The following is a 17,779-nucleotide window of genomic DNA, read 5'->3' as shown; positions in this document are numbered from 1 at the left end:
CTATCTTTCGGTGGTCTCGGTATAATGCTGTATGAGCCGAGGCTCACGAAACTTTAACAACGGCTCGGTTATGGCTAACTTTAACCTTAAATCAAATAAAAACCACTGAGTCTAGCAAGGCTGCAATTTGGTATGTTTGGTGATTGGAGGGTGGATGATCAACATACCTATTTGCAGCCCTCGAGCCTCTGTGGTTTTTAAGCTCTGAGGGCGGACAGAAAAAGTGCGGACAGAATAAAGTGCGGACGGACAGACAAACAGAGTAAATAAAAACATTAAGGAGTACGAAATTTCAAACCAGGTCAGATATATTATTGATTTCATCCAAGATAACAGAAAGGATAGGCCTATATATATCTTAACCGTGTGTGGTGGCATTTGGTTGGTTGATAATTTCATATGTTTCCTTTGGTTTTTCGTAATATTTTATCTTCCAGTCCTTATCTAAATAATATAATAAGGTTAAAATAGGTTCAGAGTTTGCAAAATGAATAAGGAAAGTTGGCATTTCTAGTGGCGGTAAAGAATGGCTCCAGCTTTACTGATAGGCCTATAATAACGTAAAAGAAGTGGATGCATTTGGTAATTTGATCTTGAATTGATATTCCCTTTGGTTTTTCATAATATTTTATCGTTCAGTTCTTATCTGGTATTATTAATTCATATAATAAGGATAAAATAGGTTGATATTTGCTAGTAAAAGTTGACTGGTTCAAGTTTTACTGCGAGTCGGGAACCCATACTATTGGGGAGGAGGATGGTCCCTGGGGAGGAGGGACTCAGAAGGTATTGTCGGTAGTTCCAAGCAGAGTCGACCTCAGTGTCAGTCCTGACCGCATGCGAGCAAGACGTGTTACCTCCCGCCTCCGGACCCCCGGTCTAATGGCTTCCGACTAGCCGGCGCATTAAAAACGTGTTTTCAAAATGTGAAACGAAAATCAATCTGTGTCTTATCAAGAGTGACGTGTCTCTGCCTCGCCCAATTTATTTACTTATTTATTTTTACTACTTTTCGTGTCGATGTTTACTCACAAAACCGGAAAAAAAAAGTTTTTGGGAAAAAAACTTTTCGCACGGAGAGGCCTAAAGTGTTCGATGCTTGTGATTTGTTTTTATTGTTAATTTTAAATAAAAACTGATGTTTTTATTTTGAATAATGGTGACGTTTTTGTTTGTTTAGAATCTCCGGAGGTTTTGCGTTAATTTAGAAGCCCGGCTCAAGTAAGCAACCACCTGTAGGCCTGAGCTGTAAATGGTGAGTACGTAAGTTTTGCGGTTTTGTAGACGGACTTTCATGTATTTTTACCCCTTTTTATTACTGTAGGCCTGTATTTTGATTACTAGGCCTATCACGGAAGTATATATATATGTATTAACTCATTTTTCATGTTTTGTAGACATTTTCGTAAGGTATTTATATCCCTTTTTTATTATTGTAGGCCTATATTTCAGGCACTAGGCCTATCACCATTATATCAGTATATTACGTACACAATTTTTTTTCATGCTTATAATTAGTATTCTAAGTAGGCCACCAGGCCTATTAACACTGTATAAAAACAAATTATTTCTATAAGAAATTCAGAGCGTTTAGATAGCACTAATGGGTTTCTTTACAACTATATAAATAGGCCTGTCCTCCTGACGTATACTTGTTTAGACAGTATTCTGTATGAGTCGTGTAATACATTTTTTGTAGTTGTTTTTGTAAGTGTAGCATGCTTCAAGTTGTTCATATATTTGCAATGGAATTATTTATTTATTTTTCCACGATGCAAAATAAAAGTTATGAGGTTACAATTATGTTTATAATGCAGAGGCACTTGGACTACAAATCTCTCTCTCTCTCTCTCTCTCTCTCTCTCTCTCTCTCTCTCTCTCTCTCTCTCTCTCTCTCTCTCTCTCTCTCTCTATATATATATATATATATATATATATATATATATAAGAGGGTATTATAGTTTTTCAACTGTTTCAACTATATGTATATAATACAATATAATATATATATATATATATATATATATATATATATATATATATATATATATATATATGCTTAGGCCTAGGCTCAGTATAGGCAATTCTCAGAGAGTATAATGTCACACTATCTTATTTACTACGGTCGTCTCACGTCATACTGTAAATATTTGCACCACATACTTGTTGTTTAATATTGTATTTAAATTTCATCCTAGTTTAGCCCTCTGGACTCTTAAAAACCAAACCGAGACAGGCAAGATTCCGAGAGGTGTCAGGAAAAAGCTTACTCCGGTGACGCCTAACGCAAACGGCCTCGCTAATCGGATGTAATCATATTTCAGCGAATTAGTATATAATGCCAATTGTCATTCATTAATGCGCGAGTGATTACATTTACAATTTTCAGAGTCGCTTTCGCTTAATAATTAGAGATCAATTCAGTATATCTTCATAATCCATTTATGGCGATTAACTGTTTGAAAACACCGAAATGATCGGATTATAATCAGATTAATCGGTGGTTGGATATCACGTTAGATCGATAGACTGGTGGAATGGTTCGCGTGCGCGCTGACGGTTCCCCGCCGGCCTCGTTGGGACTCGCGGCCCCTTGCATCAGGTTCATTGTGTCTGTTGTAAGTTAATGCTCTATGGGGAAATATTCTTAAAATTTGCTGTTACGGGTATTTGTACTTGTTGGGGGAAAACTTGTCCTCTTTGCATAAGATTATATATTGTATATACACACATATGTACACACATATAAACACACAAACTTACTCACCCTCATATATATATATATATATATATATATATATATATATATATATATATATATATATATATATATATATATATATATATATATATATATATATATATATTATGTTTTATAAAATCTCGCAACTAATGACCAATGTCCTAGTGACGTCATTAATACGATACTATGTAGGTAATGATAATTGACTTCTGATTTTTTGTGGGCATATTTTCATGTATTTTTATACTTCTGGCTAATAGGCCTGTCAATATTTTGTCAAGTCTTTCTGGACAATTTTTTCATAACTATAACTTTGGTTTATGTATTTTTGAAACTAGGCCTATTAAGACTGGTATCAAGGTAATAAATGATTGTGTATAAAATTCAGGGATTGTGGATAGTACAAAAAGTAACCACGAAATGAGTGGCCTCCAAAAATAGGAGGAAAAATAGGTGGAAAAAATCTAGGTAGGAAAAAATAAGGTTTTGTATTGAAGTGGAATGGGGCAATCGAAGCCATGTTTATTCGGAGGTGAATTCTGAGGCTCCGTGTTTATTTGTTTCTTTGTTCGTTTCGTTTTTTCTTTTCTGGCGATTATCTTCTCTCTCTCTCTCTCTCTCTCTCTCTCTCTCTCTCTCTCTCTCTCTCTCTCTCTCTCTCTCTCTCTCTTTATATGTACTGTTATATATTTATATGTATATGTTATATATATTTAATATTACATATGTATATATATATATATATATATATATATATATATATATATATATATATATCAATGAGGCTGAGGTGTCAAGCCTATGCCTAACCTTCCACCTTCATTTGGTCTTGGGGATGAGGCTGCTAGCCTATGCCTTCTTGTTACAGTTCCCTGGGTCTCTTTTGTGTTTTTGTTCTTAAACGAGAGGGGGAAAATTGGGGCAAGGAAAAATAAGAGAAGTGTGGTCGCACAGGAAGGAGAAACGGAAGTGAACCGATTATTATTATTATTATTATTATTATTATTATTATTATTATTATTATTATTATTATTATTATTATAATTGTGGTAACCTTTTAATAGATATCAGTACCTTACATGTCACCTGATATGGTTAATGAATATTAATTAATGGATGCATTTATTGTCTGGAAAGTTTAATGGGAGATATTTTCATTACCTGTTTATGTGTTTACATTAAGCAGTTATTTATCTTCTATGACGAAACTCTTCGTTGTGGTGGTGCCAGGTTGATATAAACCAATCAGAGATTCTCAAAGAAATGGAGAGAAACAGAGCTGGTTATTACAAAACTATAAATAACAGTCGATAACTTACAGGTATAATCGATAACAATAAGTGAATTCGATTAGGCAAACCATATAATAAAAATAAGAGGATAAAAATCAGTAGAGTGAATATTAAGTGGATTCTTGTAAATAGAGCATATTGTAAGTGGACACAAGTAAGAATGAGCAAGTGAATGATTGATCTGATTGATTTTAAGAAATTTAGGCTGTCAAGCCAAAGCACTGGGGCACTATCGACCATTCAGTGCCCAAGACAGTGACAAGAGTGAGTTGGAGCGGTTGGACAGCAAAATAAAGAGATCCAGAAAATATAGATGAAATACAAGGATCTAAAGGATGAAACGAAACTGGAATAATAATAAAACATGATAAGGGGACCCGATTAAGTATGGAAAATGATAAGCAGGAGTAAATATGGCAGGTAAATAAGTAGAAACAAATAAATGAAGCAAATGGCAAGGAAATGGAAATAAGTAGATATTTTTGAGCAAAGCAAATAGCTGGACACTTGTAAATGAAAACAGTGATAAGTGGATATGTGTTAGTAAAGCAAATGATAAGTAGATGGAAATGAATTTATTCATTTAAGTAAAACGAATGACTGGATACATGTAAAAAACCAGTGATAATTGGGTACAAGTAAGTAAAGCAAATAAGTAATAAGAGCAACTAAAGCTTATGATAAGTGAATAAGCAAAGCAGATGATAAATAGACACAATAAGTAAAGCAAATGGTAAAGTGGATATTTATAAGTGAAGCAAATTGTAAGTGATACAAGTTAGTAAAGCAAATGATAAGTGGATATTCTTAAGTGTTATGAGTAAATAAGGAAAACGATAAGTAGATATTGCTGTAGTAGGTACAGTGCCAGAGTGTAGCAGTGAGAACAGTAATCCCTATTTACACCACTGACTACAACACTGCTTCAGCCAAAGGTATTAAATGATTTTTCTGTCGCAACACTGAATGATTTCTCTGTTGCACAACGCCTCCTTTGTCATGTCAGCAACTTTCTCTCTGTCTCCTTTAATTGAGAAAAATAAAGGATGGTCTCTCATCCAGTGATTCACGTTAAGAAGAGAGGCTGTCAAACTTTTTCAGATGTGGGCCTCTTGACTTCTTAGTCCGTCTGCGTCGTGTCTCTGTTTTGTGCGTTACTCAGTTTGTTTTTGTTTGCTGGTTTATCAGTGTTTGTTTGTTGTTTCTCTTTTTTATATCTTTTTTTTTAACACTGTATTTTGATGGACTCGTACAGCTTGTATCGTACGAATCTTTGTTTAGATTTGTGATAATTATTGTATTAGTAGTGATGTGTTATATGATATAACCTCATCATGCAAAGATTGAACTCTCTCTCTCTCTCTCTCTCTCTCTCTCTCTCTCTCTCTCTCTCTCTCTCATTCCACTCACCACCTTAAACTTTATGAAACTCACTCTCTCTCCCCCTCCATTCAGGACCTTAAACCTCATGGAACTCTCTCTCTCTCTCTCTCTCTCTCTCTCTCTCTCTCTCTCTCTCTCTCTCTCTCTCTCTCTCTCTCTCTCTCGTCAATCCACTCACGACCTTAAAACCCATGGAATTCTCTCTCTCTTTCTCTCTCTCTTTCTCTCTCTCTCTCTCGCAGGATTTCAAACACCAGCGATCAACGAGCGCTCGTATTTTGAAAAGGTGAACTCGTTCTTGGATATCCTATTGGACGACCCAAGTCGGGATGCCAGGGGCCATTTCAGAGTGCCCAATACACGTCGCAATTTGAGTCTACAATTTGGCACCTCGCCTCCTCCAATTCCAAAGTCAGGCCTGACGGCATTGCTGCCAATAACCATCTCAAATAACGGCCGATTCCCACCCGGGGGGGGAGGGCCTCTACGGGGTTGTCTTCATTCCCCGGGGAGTGGGGTGGGGACCATTTGATGGGTATTTCACTTTCTTTGACTCGTTGTACTGAATTGGTAGGATGCTTGTCTTCCAGGGCGAAGAAGAAGAAAACAGCGTGGGCACGTTGCCTTGATAATGCCCCTGTTGATCTAAGTAGTCATGAATGTGCTCGGCTGTTAGGCGACAGTCGTGGGTGGCAAATTGGGAGAGACGAGAGAGAGAGAGAGAGAGAGAGAGAGAGAGAGAGAGAGAGAGAGAGAGAATATCAGACGTGAATGATCAGTACTGCGTCAAAATGACAATTTAAACTCTCTCTCTCTCTCTCTCTCAAAATGCACAACTTGACTTCTTAATTTAATCATCATTCCATCATTCTGAAACCATTCTCTCTCTCTCTCTCTCTCTCTCTCTCTCCTTTGCAGTTATTTTCGTAAGTGTTGTATTCCTCCAAAATAAAAGTGATCAAGTTAAAATTATGTTTATAATGCAGAGGCATTTAGACTATAAATCACCCCCACCTCTCTCTCTCTCTCTCTCTCTCTCTCTCTCTCTCTCTCTCTCTCTCTCTCTCTCAAAATGTGCAACGTGACATCTTAATTTAATCACTCCATCATTGTAAAACCATTCCTAAGACCCTCTCTCCCTCTCTTTCTCTCTCTCTACAACGTGACAGCTTGATATAATCCTCACCCCATGTCTATTAAACCTTATATAACACTCTCTCTCTCTCTCTCTCTCTCTCTCTCTCTCTCTCTCTCTCTCTCTCTCTCTCTCTCTCTCTCTCAGTGATTCTGAACCACCCTGTAGAAGACTGTGAGTTCCTTTCCTATACGCAAATGTCACTGGATCTTACTAATCGATGGTACATCAAACATTGATCAGTAACAAGTTAGTGGAAGGTTTCTTCGTGTTTGGAACCTCTTATGGCTATATTCTTTATGTTAAGCGATGCCTTTGCTTGTGTTATTTATATAAGTAATTGTAGTCTTCAGCAATTATTATTATTATTATTATTATTATTATTATTATTATTATTATTATTATTGTTTTTGTTTGAGAGTCTTATTTGTCAGCTTATATATTTTTATACTGACGTATGCGTTGATAGTAGTAATGATCTTGCGATGGATTTCGTGTTTTATATCAGAAAGCAATTATTGAACATGGTCAAAAGTTTTCATGATACTCTTTCTCACCAGCGGGAAGACCAGAGTTCGATTCCCAGGCAAGGCGAAGAGCTTTGGGCACTTACTTTTGTATGACCCAGAGCGTCTGTTGCCCTCGGCTGTGAGTTATTCCTGTGTAGTTGTCGACTGTGGTTGGTCGCCATTAGGGCAGGGAACTGAGTGAGGTAGCAGCTTCATTCCAAAATACGAAAGGAAAACGGGAAATGCAACACCTTCTGGAGCTACAAATACAAATTTCATCAGACGTTATGCATTTCTGTAATTATGCAGTAAACTTTTTCTTTACTTTTAAAATAGATATTTTATAAGAGAGCCCGAGCAGGGCACTCGACTTTCTAAGGAAAGGTCGGCTTACCAGGAAAAGTGGTCATTGGAATGACTGAGAAAACACAGACGAATGAATAGAATTCCACATTCCGGAAGCGAATAGAATGAAGGACTTACCAAACTGGTTGACTCTTGGGTTCCCAACTTTGCACAGTATCTATGAGGGCTGGTTGAACGCTCTACGGTGGTGATGCACTCTTACAAACGTTTTTGAATTCAGTTCTATTTAGTTTTTGAAACTTATTTGAGTTGTTTGTGTTCTGACGTTTTTGAACCCAGTTCGACTTCGTTTTTGAAACTTAATAGAATTGTTTGTGTTCTGACATGCTTAAAAGTTTGGCAACTTTAGTCCTTATAAACTTATATATATATATATATATATATATATATATATATATATATATATATATATATATATATATAAATGGCTGACCTTTATTTAGGAAGGTCGAGTGCCCTGCTCGGGCTCTTCTATAAAATATCCATTTTAAAAAATAAAGAAAAAGTTTACAGCATAATCACAGGAAGCATAACGTCTGATGCATTTGTACTTGTAGCTTCAGAAGTTGTTACATTTCCCGTTTTCCTTACGTATTTTGGAATGAAGGTGGTACCTCATTCACTTCCCCACGCTAATGGCGACCAACCACAGTCGACAACTACACCGTAATGACTCACAGCTGAGGTCAACAGACGCTCTGAGTCATTTAAAACCAAGTGCCCAGAGTTGTTCGCCTTGCCGGGGATTCGAACTCTGGTCTTCCCGAAAGTGATAAAGTGTATATATATATATGAATGTCTTTTACTGTAATACCACAGTATAATATGAAGATAAAAAGGCCCATAAAACACTATTTGAGCGTTGCAAACATATATTTCGGGCATATATATATATGTATATATGCATATATAGATATATATATATATATATATATATATATATATATATATATATATATATATATATATATAATAATCATTAAGTTTGAAATGTTGGTTAATATCAAATTCACGCTACCTCGGGAATATCCGTGATGGGGAATTATCACCGAAGGGGAATTTATAAGTGACAAATGGACTGAGGCTCGGCAGTACCAGTCCATTTATCACATATAAATTCCCCTTCGATGATAATTCCCCATCGGGGATATTCCCGAAGTAGCGTGAATTTGATATTAAGCGACATTCGTAGCTTAATGACTGTATATAAATCACGGCGTGATAAAAAATTTCATATATAAATATATGTACGTATGTGTGTATGTGTTATGCATTCTGACAAAGCTACTGTTAATGTACGTACATAACCTATTTACCAATCTGTCGCTTCAACCTTCCCCCATTTGTTATTGTCTCCTCCTTAATGACATTTCGATACAAAAACCTTTCAAGTCCCCAAAGAGAGCGAGTGGGTGAAAACTCCCCAAGCTCAGATTGGTAAAAGCAGATAATCGTTGCTGTCTGTATCGTGCCATTTTACTTCGTTATTTTTTTCCCCGAAGTCAGACACACACACACACACACACACACACACACACACACACACACACACACACACACACACACACCGGCCATTGATTTCACCTGGGAGGTTCTGATCTTGGAGTATCTGGAGTTTTGTTTAGGGCTGCACGCTTATTGTGGGAAGATATGCATATACTCGTATTTATATAATATATTTATTTATTTATTAACTTTATCACTTACACAATTGTTCCGTGCATTGATACAATTAGTAACAGGATCACATTTAAACTGGATGGTATCTAGCGGAGATATTTATTCAAGAAAAGTTACAAGCTTTCTAGGACTAACTGTCCTCATCGTCCGGTATCATATATATATATATATATATATATATATATATATATATATATATATATATATATATATATATATATATATATATATATATATATATATATATATATATATATATATACACTCAAACATATATACTGCATATAGTTATGTATATATATTTGTATATATATATATTCACAAAATTAAGGTACAAATATCTTTCAATATCCAATTCCCTCTGCCTCGGGAATATCACCGAAGGGGAATTACAGTATAATTGATAAAAGATCTTCCCGAAATTGAATGAATTACGATATTTGTAGCTTAGTGTTTGTGAATATAAAAAGGTCACGGTATATGTGATAAAAATTTATGTGGGTATGTATATACACACATACTTATACTCGTATATATAGATATATGTATGTATGTAGTATGCATACTGTACTTAAGATCGCAATCAATTTCAGCTCCACCAAGACGAAATGAATGTTGAAATAATGTGGTATTCATGGCCTAACATTTCAAAGCAGTTTGTATTGGAATCTGTATAGCAGAGTCAGAATGAACTTTCTCGTCTTTTGAGGTTTCATTTTCGGTCATCATTACATACTCCCAAACCGGACAGGCATAGATTCGAATCCTGGTCAGGGCAGAAGGAATTATCATAAATGTAATTCAGTCATGGTATGAGTTATTCCCAAGGTGATGTGAATTCGGTATCAGTGGGTTATTTGTGTGTTAATATTTGGAGCATAAAAATATCATGCATGAAACTGATAGATGCATGTACAGTGCTGTACCCCTAGTTTTCAATTACAAGTACAAAACCTGAATTCTACAGGACTTTGTACAGCAGAATCAACATCAGCTTATTTCGGACTTGATGGCCGAGTGGTTATGGTCACTGTTACCCTACTGATAACTCATAAAGGTATAATTTTTAGTCCCGTCACTCTACCTCACGCGGTGCACTGTAGGCATTACTTAAGGTTCCTTGCAGCGTCCTTCCGGCCCATCTTCAAACTCTTTCATTCCTTGTACTGTACCTCCGTTTATATTCTCTTCCTTCCACCTTACTTTCCTCTCTCTCCTAGCAACTATTTCAAGTTTTCAGCGCTGAATGACCTCATAGGTCCCAGGGCTTGGCATTTGGCCTAAATTTTGTATTCTGATTCCAATGGGTGTAAGTTATTTCCTAGTTAATTTGAATACCGGATTTATGGTTTTACGGCTATTTTTGAAATGATAAGAATGTGTTAGGAAATGGCGTTGCTGACCCCATACCCATTTTCACCCTTGCTGCAGCCTTTCACAGACTACTGACCACCAGGTACATATATAAATGCTTAGGGACAACTTGCTTTAACGGAAATAGCCATATCACTTTGCCCTCGCCTGGAAATCGATTCCTGGGCCTCTCGCCACTAATGCAAGTGTCATAACCACTGTATCCCTTTTGGGATAGGTTTTTTCCGCTTCTCACCCGACGAGGAAGCGTAATAATGATTAGACATGCAAATTCGTTTGTAAACATCAAACAACGCAATATTTTCAGCTGTTTGGTAGCGACATCTGTTGAATTTTGCTTGAACTGTATTCTAAGCCTTGTGGTGTCTCCCACATTCGTTTCTTTTTGTTAATTTGTCTTTATTTACTCATTATTTTCTTCTCTCTGTTTTCCTTTTTTTATAAGAATAGGCCTATGTGAATATTCAAATGATAATGATTTATTATTATTATTATTATTATTATTATTATTATTATTATTATTATTATTATTATGCAATATTTGCTTAGAAACCTCATGTTTGGATGTACAAGCAAGACTGTACTTTTGAATAATAATAATAATAATAATAATAATAATAATAATAATAATAATAATAATAATAATAAAGAGATAATTAACTTTTAAAGTTAATAGGTAAATAATGCAATAAACAGAATAAATTCTATTTCTTTCAAGCAAATCATTAATATTCACAGCAGTGCCTTGGCTACACAATGAAAATACCTGTTAATAAACGCCTTAACGTTTCAATAAACATTCGTTGACTAATTGGCCCACCCCTCACCCCTTCTGCGCCCCCCCAAAAAAAACATTTTTATGGGTGAAACAAACTCCCCCTTTTTAAAGAGCAAAGGCCAGTGAGTCAGTCAGTCAGTCAGAGGATTTTTGATGGAAAGAAGGCGGCAGTGTGTTTGCAGAAGACTGGGAGGAAGTTTGGAGTGTTTGTGAGGAGCTTAATGCTCTTTTTGTAGCTCAGGCCCAAAGAATAGATCAAAGGAAGTGTTACATTCCCTCACTGTTGGTTCATGGGTCACATCGAGGAACTTTTGCTGCTCAGACCAGTCTCCTGTGGTCTTGTGAGATTCTGAAGCACTGAGTTTTGTGATGGGGATGCTAGTTCTGTAAATAAAAACAGGAAATATATAACCATAATTATTATTTTGATGAACACACTTACATGGATCAAACCTAAAGAGCTGTTGGCTTTGTAAACAAAAGTCTGCAGAATAGGAAATCCATTTGAATAAATAAAAAACATCAGTGTTTGACGAAGATTGGGAGGAAGTTTGGAGTGTTTATGGTGGCCTGATGCCCTTTTTGTTAGCCCAGGCGAGAAGAATAGACAAAAGGAAGGGATGCATTCACTCACTATTGGTTCATGGGTCACATTGAGGCACTTTTGTTGCTCATACCAGTCTCCTGTGGTCTTGCAAACTTCTAAAGCACTGAGATTTGGGGTGGGACTGTTAATCCCATAAGCACAAACAGGAATTCTACAAGCATGCCATTATTTTTATGAACACATACGTACATTGGTCAAGCCTGGAATGCCATTAACTTGCTAAGCAACAGTCTGCAGAACAGAATTTCACTGAAAAATAATGACAGCGTTGTTTGAGAAGTTAAAGTAGTACATTAGCTAGGACATTGAAGAAAAGGGACTTAAAAGCACACACAGTCACCAGTCCACACACAAACACACACACACACATATGTTAATATACATTGTTTACATATCATGGTCAGGTGGGTAGGACGTTCATCTCATTGAGAATTCCCTGGTACGATTCCCAAATTGCTGTAACAAATTGGGCATGTTCTATTAAATTCCTTAGTGCGTGCGTTGAGTTGGGCACTGAGTTACCACCTGGTAGTGAATTAACAGTGGCTGGTCGCAGCCAGGATGAGGTACAGCATGAGCTAGCAGCTTCACTCTAGAAGGATTGTCGAGAGCCATCTTCCCCTCATGGGATAAAGACGAATGGTGGAAATAATATAATTGAAATGTAACATTCTCCTTGCAGAATTTAAGGACATTTTTTTAAACTGAAAGCAATATAGACCCATCATTTGCAAGACATTGTCGAGAACTGCCATCCCTTCTAACGTGACAGAGACGAACAGTGAAAAAAAGATAATTGCAATGCAACATTCTACTTGCAGAATTTAAGGACATTGTTTTCAACTGGAGCCAGTATAGACCATCGTTTGCGAGACACTTTGCGTTATAAATATCTAGCTACGCGACGCAGCTAAAACCGCGAAGAATTCGCGTAATGGAACACCTTACCTGAGGAAAATGGGGCAGGCTTTTAGGATCGTGTTAATGGCGTGAAGACATCTGTTGGGAAAACATAATGTCAGCTGAATACGCACTTCCGAGACACAAATGCGAGGAGAGCGTGATGGAAAGTGTAAAAGTACTTACGGAAAATACAGAAATTCCAGTGAAATGAGAATTAATATTCATGGGTACGTGAATAATGACTAAGAAAAAAGCAGTTTGGAAATTGTATAGATATAAGTGGAAAGCGCATTGGGGGTATTTTAGAGCATAGATCTTGCCTCAGTAACGTGGAACCCTAGGGAATAGCGCCGTTAGTACAACTCATGCGGCGCACGGTAGGCATCACTTAGAGTTCTTTGCGGCGTCCCTTAGGTCCCTAGCTGAGGCCCCTTTCATTTCTTTCTTCTACTTTACTTTCCACCTTCTTCTTCTAACAATTGATTCATAGTGCAACAGCGAGGTGTTCCTCCCGTGACACCTTTCAAACTTCCCTACTCTCAGTTTGCCTTTCAGCGCTGAATGACCTCATAGGTCCCAACGCTTGGCTTTGGCCTAAATCCAATATCCTATTCTATTCTATTGAATAACATGGCAATTCAAGTAGAATTATTCTCCCTGTAATGCGTATTGATACGTAGATTAAATAAACATGGATGTAATTACTTAAAACAGAAGAATATTCAGAAAGCACCACAAAATATAAGTAAACAATCCCCAAAGTTTCTTGGGCGCAATCGAGTTTTCTGTACAGCCGCTACAGCGTATAATCAAGGCCACCAAAAATAGGTCTATTTTTCGGTGGTAACGGTATAATGCTGTATGAACCGCTTTTGCAGCCAATTTGCAGCCTTTTAGCCTCAGTGGTTTTTAAGATCTGATGGTGGACAGAAAAAGCGCGGACGGACAAAGCTGGCACAATAGTTTTCTTTCACAGAAAAATAAAACACGCACTGCGTAGTACACCAATCAAGATAAGACCAAGACTGCGGAATAATAGGCAGCTTATCAAATTTTATGCTTTCAGTGGTGACAGAATATGCTTTCAGATCACATTTTCATGCGTTTTAGGAAGTTCCTTCATTTAATCCTTTTCATTGCATCTGGAAATGGCACGTTTTAAGTTTTTAACATCTTAATGTACAGGGTTTTGTTTTGTGCTTCCGTTTTTTAGTCTGTGATGGGGCAGGTAATTTCGGGAAAGCTTTGCTTGCCACTCCAATCAGTGTACATTGGAAATGCTACAGTTTCTGCTTTCATTTGCTTGTGTGATACATCTGGATTTGTTTAGTAGCGAAAATGTTATTATATATAATATGTATATATATATACAGTATATATACAGTATATATATGTATATATATATATGTATATATATATATATATGGTAGGTCAGTTGGTACCGCATGGGCCTGCCACTCGGGAGACCGAGGTTCGTTCCCGATGTGAGTCAGAAATTTATTTCTGTGAAACGTGCTCATACATTCACTATTTCCACATACAAGTATATATATATATATATATATATATATATATATATATATATATATATATATATATATATATATATATATATATATATATATATATATATATCGTGCTTTATCTTCCACGAATCTCCACTCATCTCCAGCCTCCTTCTAACACTTCCCATCCATCTAGGTCTTGGCTTCCCTACCTTTCTGGTATTACGTTGCTTTCGTATGGAACTTCAATCTATTTTATTTCTAAATCTTATTCAGCAGGCCCATTGATTGATTTGTACTGTTTAGTCACTGAGTAAATTCCAACTCAAGGAACCTGGACTGGATGTCATTGTTCCCGAATGTTTGAAATATTTAACCTCGTTAATCTTTGCTGCATCTCTTATCTTTGCGTGGATACCCTGTCCTCATTATTTTTGTTTTTCCTAAGATTTATTTTGAGTCCCTTCTCTCTAGGTACATGATGCGTGCTATTAAGCAAGCTTTGTGAATCTTGTTGTGTTTTGATGGTTAAAACAACAAGTGTTTATTTATTCAGAGGCAGTCAGCTTTCTTTCATCACTGACCTAAAATAATTCACATTGTATTTTACTAATTTATGCATATTTTTATCTCTATTAATTTATCAATTTATCCTTGTGTTTCTCTTTACTAATACATTATTCTTTCTGAATTGCTTAAATTTTTCAAAGGAATACAGTATTCTTTGACCCCAGTGGCCCCTTTGTGGGCTTGTGATTAATAATAATAATAATAATAATAATAATAATAATAATAATAATAATAATAATAATAATAATAATAATAATAATAATCTTCTATAGTAATAAAATCCGAGTGGGTCTTTCTCGTTTGTCCGCCCCGGGTGGGGCGGAGTAGGTGGGGATTGGGATGGTAGGGGAGACATGACACATCCACCCTCCTCATGCAAACCTGTTTGTCCACCCCGGGTGGGTGCGAGGTAAGTAGGGGATCGGGAGGGTAGGGGAGACAACAAACTGCCCGCTACTTCGGTCACGGATAATATCTATATTAGTACTACACGTAATACTTAATATTTAAATGGCTTATCAAAATTAACATTTTCAGCTCTTTAGCATTTTAAGCTTTTTAGCATTTTAAGATTTGTAGCATTTTCAGCTCTTCAGCATTTTAAGCTTTTTAGCACTTTCCGCTTTTTAGCATTTTCAGCTTTCTAGCATTTTCAGCTCTTCAGCATTTTAAGCTTTTTAGCATTTTAAGATTTCTAGCATTTTCAGCTCTTCAGCATTTTAAGCTTTTTAGCACTTTCCGCTTTTTAGCATTCTCAGCGTTCTAGCATTTTCAGCTCTTTAGCACTGTAGACTTTTTAGCACTTTCCGCTATTTTGTTGGGTTTTTCTGCTAGATTAAGATGACATTTTTTATCAAATGACAACAGATGAAATATGCAACAATTCATTTGCAAGTGAATCATTATGTACAATATAACACAAATGGAGTAATTCGGAAGATAACGATTTAGTTCACACCACGTTTGAACCAAAACTCGTAGACGGTTAGAATCCGGAGTTGCAATCTATAGAAGTAAACTAAGGAAGTTCACTGTAGGCATTACTGAAGACTCTTTGCAGTGTCCCTTCGGACACTAGCTGCAGCCTTTTTCTTTTACAATATATTTATATAATATATATATATATATATATATATATATATATATATATATATATATATATATATATATATATATATATATATATATATATATATATATATAAACTTTGAAAGAACAAGGTGAAAATGACTGTAATTTTGCTTTAATTGCTTGATAAAGAAAACAGCTGTTTCAACAGTTAAGTTATGGCTTTCTTCAGGGCTATACTAGTTTAATAATGTACCTCCAATATATATTTATATATGTGTGTGTGTGTGTATAGGCAAGTAACATAAAAGATTGAAGATTAAAACAGGAATCTGGGAAACGGCAATTATGGAGAAAAATTTCACAGATTATAACGGTTGGGCCCATCGGTAGGTATTTAACGGATGCGGGTCGTCGCCGATAGTGGAGAGAGAGAGAGAGAGAGAGAGAGAGAGAGAGAGAGAGAGAGAGAGAGAGAGAGATGAATGCTCCGTGGAAATGTACACCATCTCATCCCGTCTTAATTAAACAGGGGAAGGTCTCAGATACATAATCCACCGTCTGTCAGTGGAAACAATCAACAATTAGATCCTCTCAAAAAATTATACTCTCTCTCTCTCTCTCTCTCTCTCTCTCTCTCTCTCTCTCTCTCTCTCTCTCTTTTTCGATACGAAATAATGTGAAAATATGCAAAATGCCACACGGCACCTACACCTCACATTACCTGTCAAAGTAGGAAATCCTCTCTCTCTCTCTCTCTCTCTCTCTCTCTCTCTCTCTCTCTCTCTCTCTCTCTCTCTCTCTCTCTCTCTCTCAACAGATACGAAAGAACATGAAAGCACGCAAAAAGCCGAAACGTAACTTTTTCAGCATGTCGTTCCAATTACAGTTGATTTTCGAAAGCTGTTTATTATTCCGCTTGTGGTGAGATGCTTGTTGGCCTGAGATGAGTTTCTCATCATTAAATAGAAAAAAAGGAGAAAAATACTCAACTTTAATACGCGTATCAAACTTGGTATGTTAACTGAAACGTGTTCACTTTTATTGTGTGTTAAACCTACTCAAATTTTGCAGTTGTTAATGTCTAAATATTCGTTATTTCTTATATATACACATGTATATAATATATGTATATATGTTATGTATACACATACATGAACAGATGTATATATATTTATACATACACACACATATATATATATATATGTATAGCAATAATTAACACACAATCACTTGTGGAACAGAAACCAATTCTTGACTCACATCAGGATCGAACCCAGGTCTTTCAATTGAAAAACAAGGGTGCTGCCCACTAGGCCATACAAGTCATAAAAGAAGTTGGAATCTGAGTGCCACTGCACCCAAGGAATTATCCGAGCAAGCTAACTGCTTGCTGCTTGCTTCCAGCTTGTTATATCAGCTTATTATATATATATATATATATATATATATATATATATATATATATATATATATATATATATATATATATATAAATGCATAAATAAAGTTTGCTACATAAATAATTGTGTGCTAGTAATATACATACAAAAAATATATATAACGTATAATTTATACTTCCACAACAGCAAACGTTCAGCAAGACTTTAACAGAATATATATAAATTACCACACTTCAGTTAACGTCCCGAGTCTGATACACGTATTAGACCAGCGCTGTTTTTTCCCCCAGCTGATGACGGAAAACTCACAGCTTCCAGCAAACAAACAGCTCATCGCCGATGGGAGAAAAATGAGGAGCTCTGGCAAATCATCTCTAATTGGAACGGCGTTTTGAAAAGGACAAGAGGGCGGAATCGTATTTTGTTGACAAGTTTTTCCGTGCGGCGAGTGGTGGACAAGTTG

The 17,779-nt window shown here is 36.1% G+C and overlaps 1 protein-coding gene across 6 annotated transcripts in view; it reads left to right on the top strand.

Moving 5' to 3' along the window:
- The first annotated feature begins 819 nt into the window (after window positions 1–819).
- LOC136856093 (secretin receptor-like) overlaps window positions 820–17,779 on the top strand; it is a 269,350-nt gene continuing 252,390 nt past the window's right edge. For 4 of the 6 annotated variants that reach the window (XM_067133727.1, XM_067133723.1, XM_067133729.1 and 1 more), the window contains exon 1: window positions 820–1,255. The gene's annotated coding sequence lies outside the window, so the exon portion shown is untranslated. Of the gene's footprint in view, window positions 1,264–17,779 lie in introns of all 6 variants that reach the window. The other 2 variants (XM_067133726.1, XM_067133725.1) reach the window with 1 other exon arrangement.

Source organism: Macrobrachium rosenbergii, chromosome 34 (assembly GCF_040412425.1).
Source record: "Macrobrachium rosenbergii isolate ZJJX-2024 chromosome 34, ASM4041242v1, whole genome shotgun sequence".
Lineage (NCBI taxonomy): Eukaryota > Metazoa > Arthropoda > Malacostraca > Decapoda > Palaemonidae > Macrobrachium > Macrobrachium rosenbergii.
This window is presented reverse-complemented; position numbering and strand designations above follow the sequence as displayed.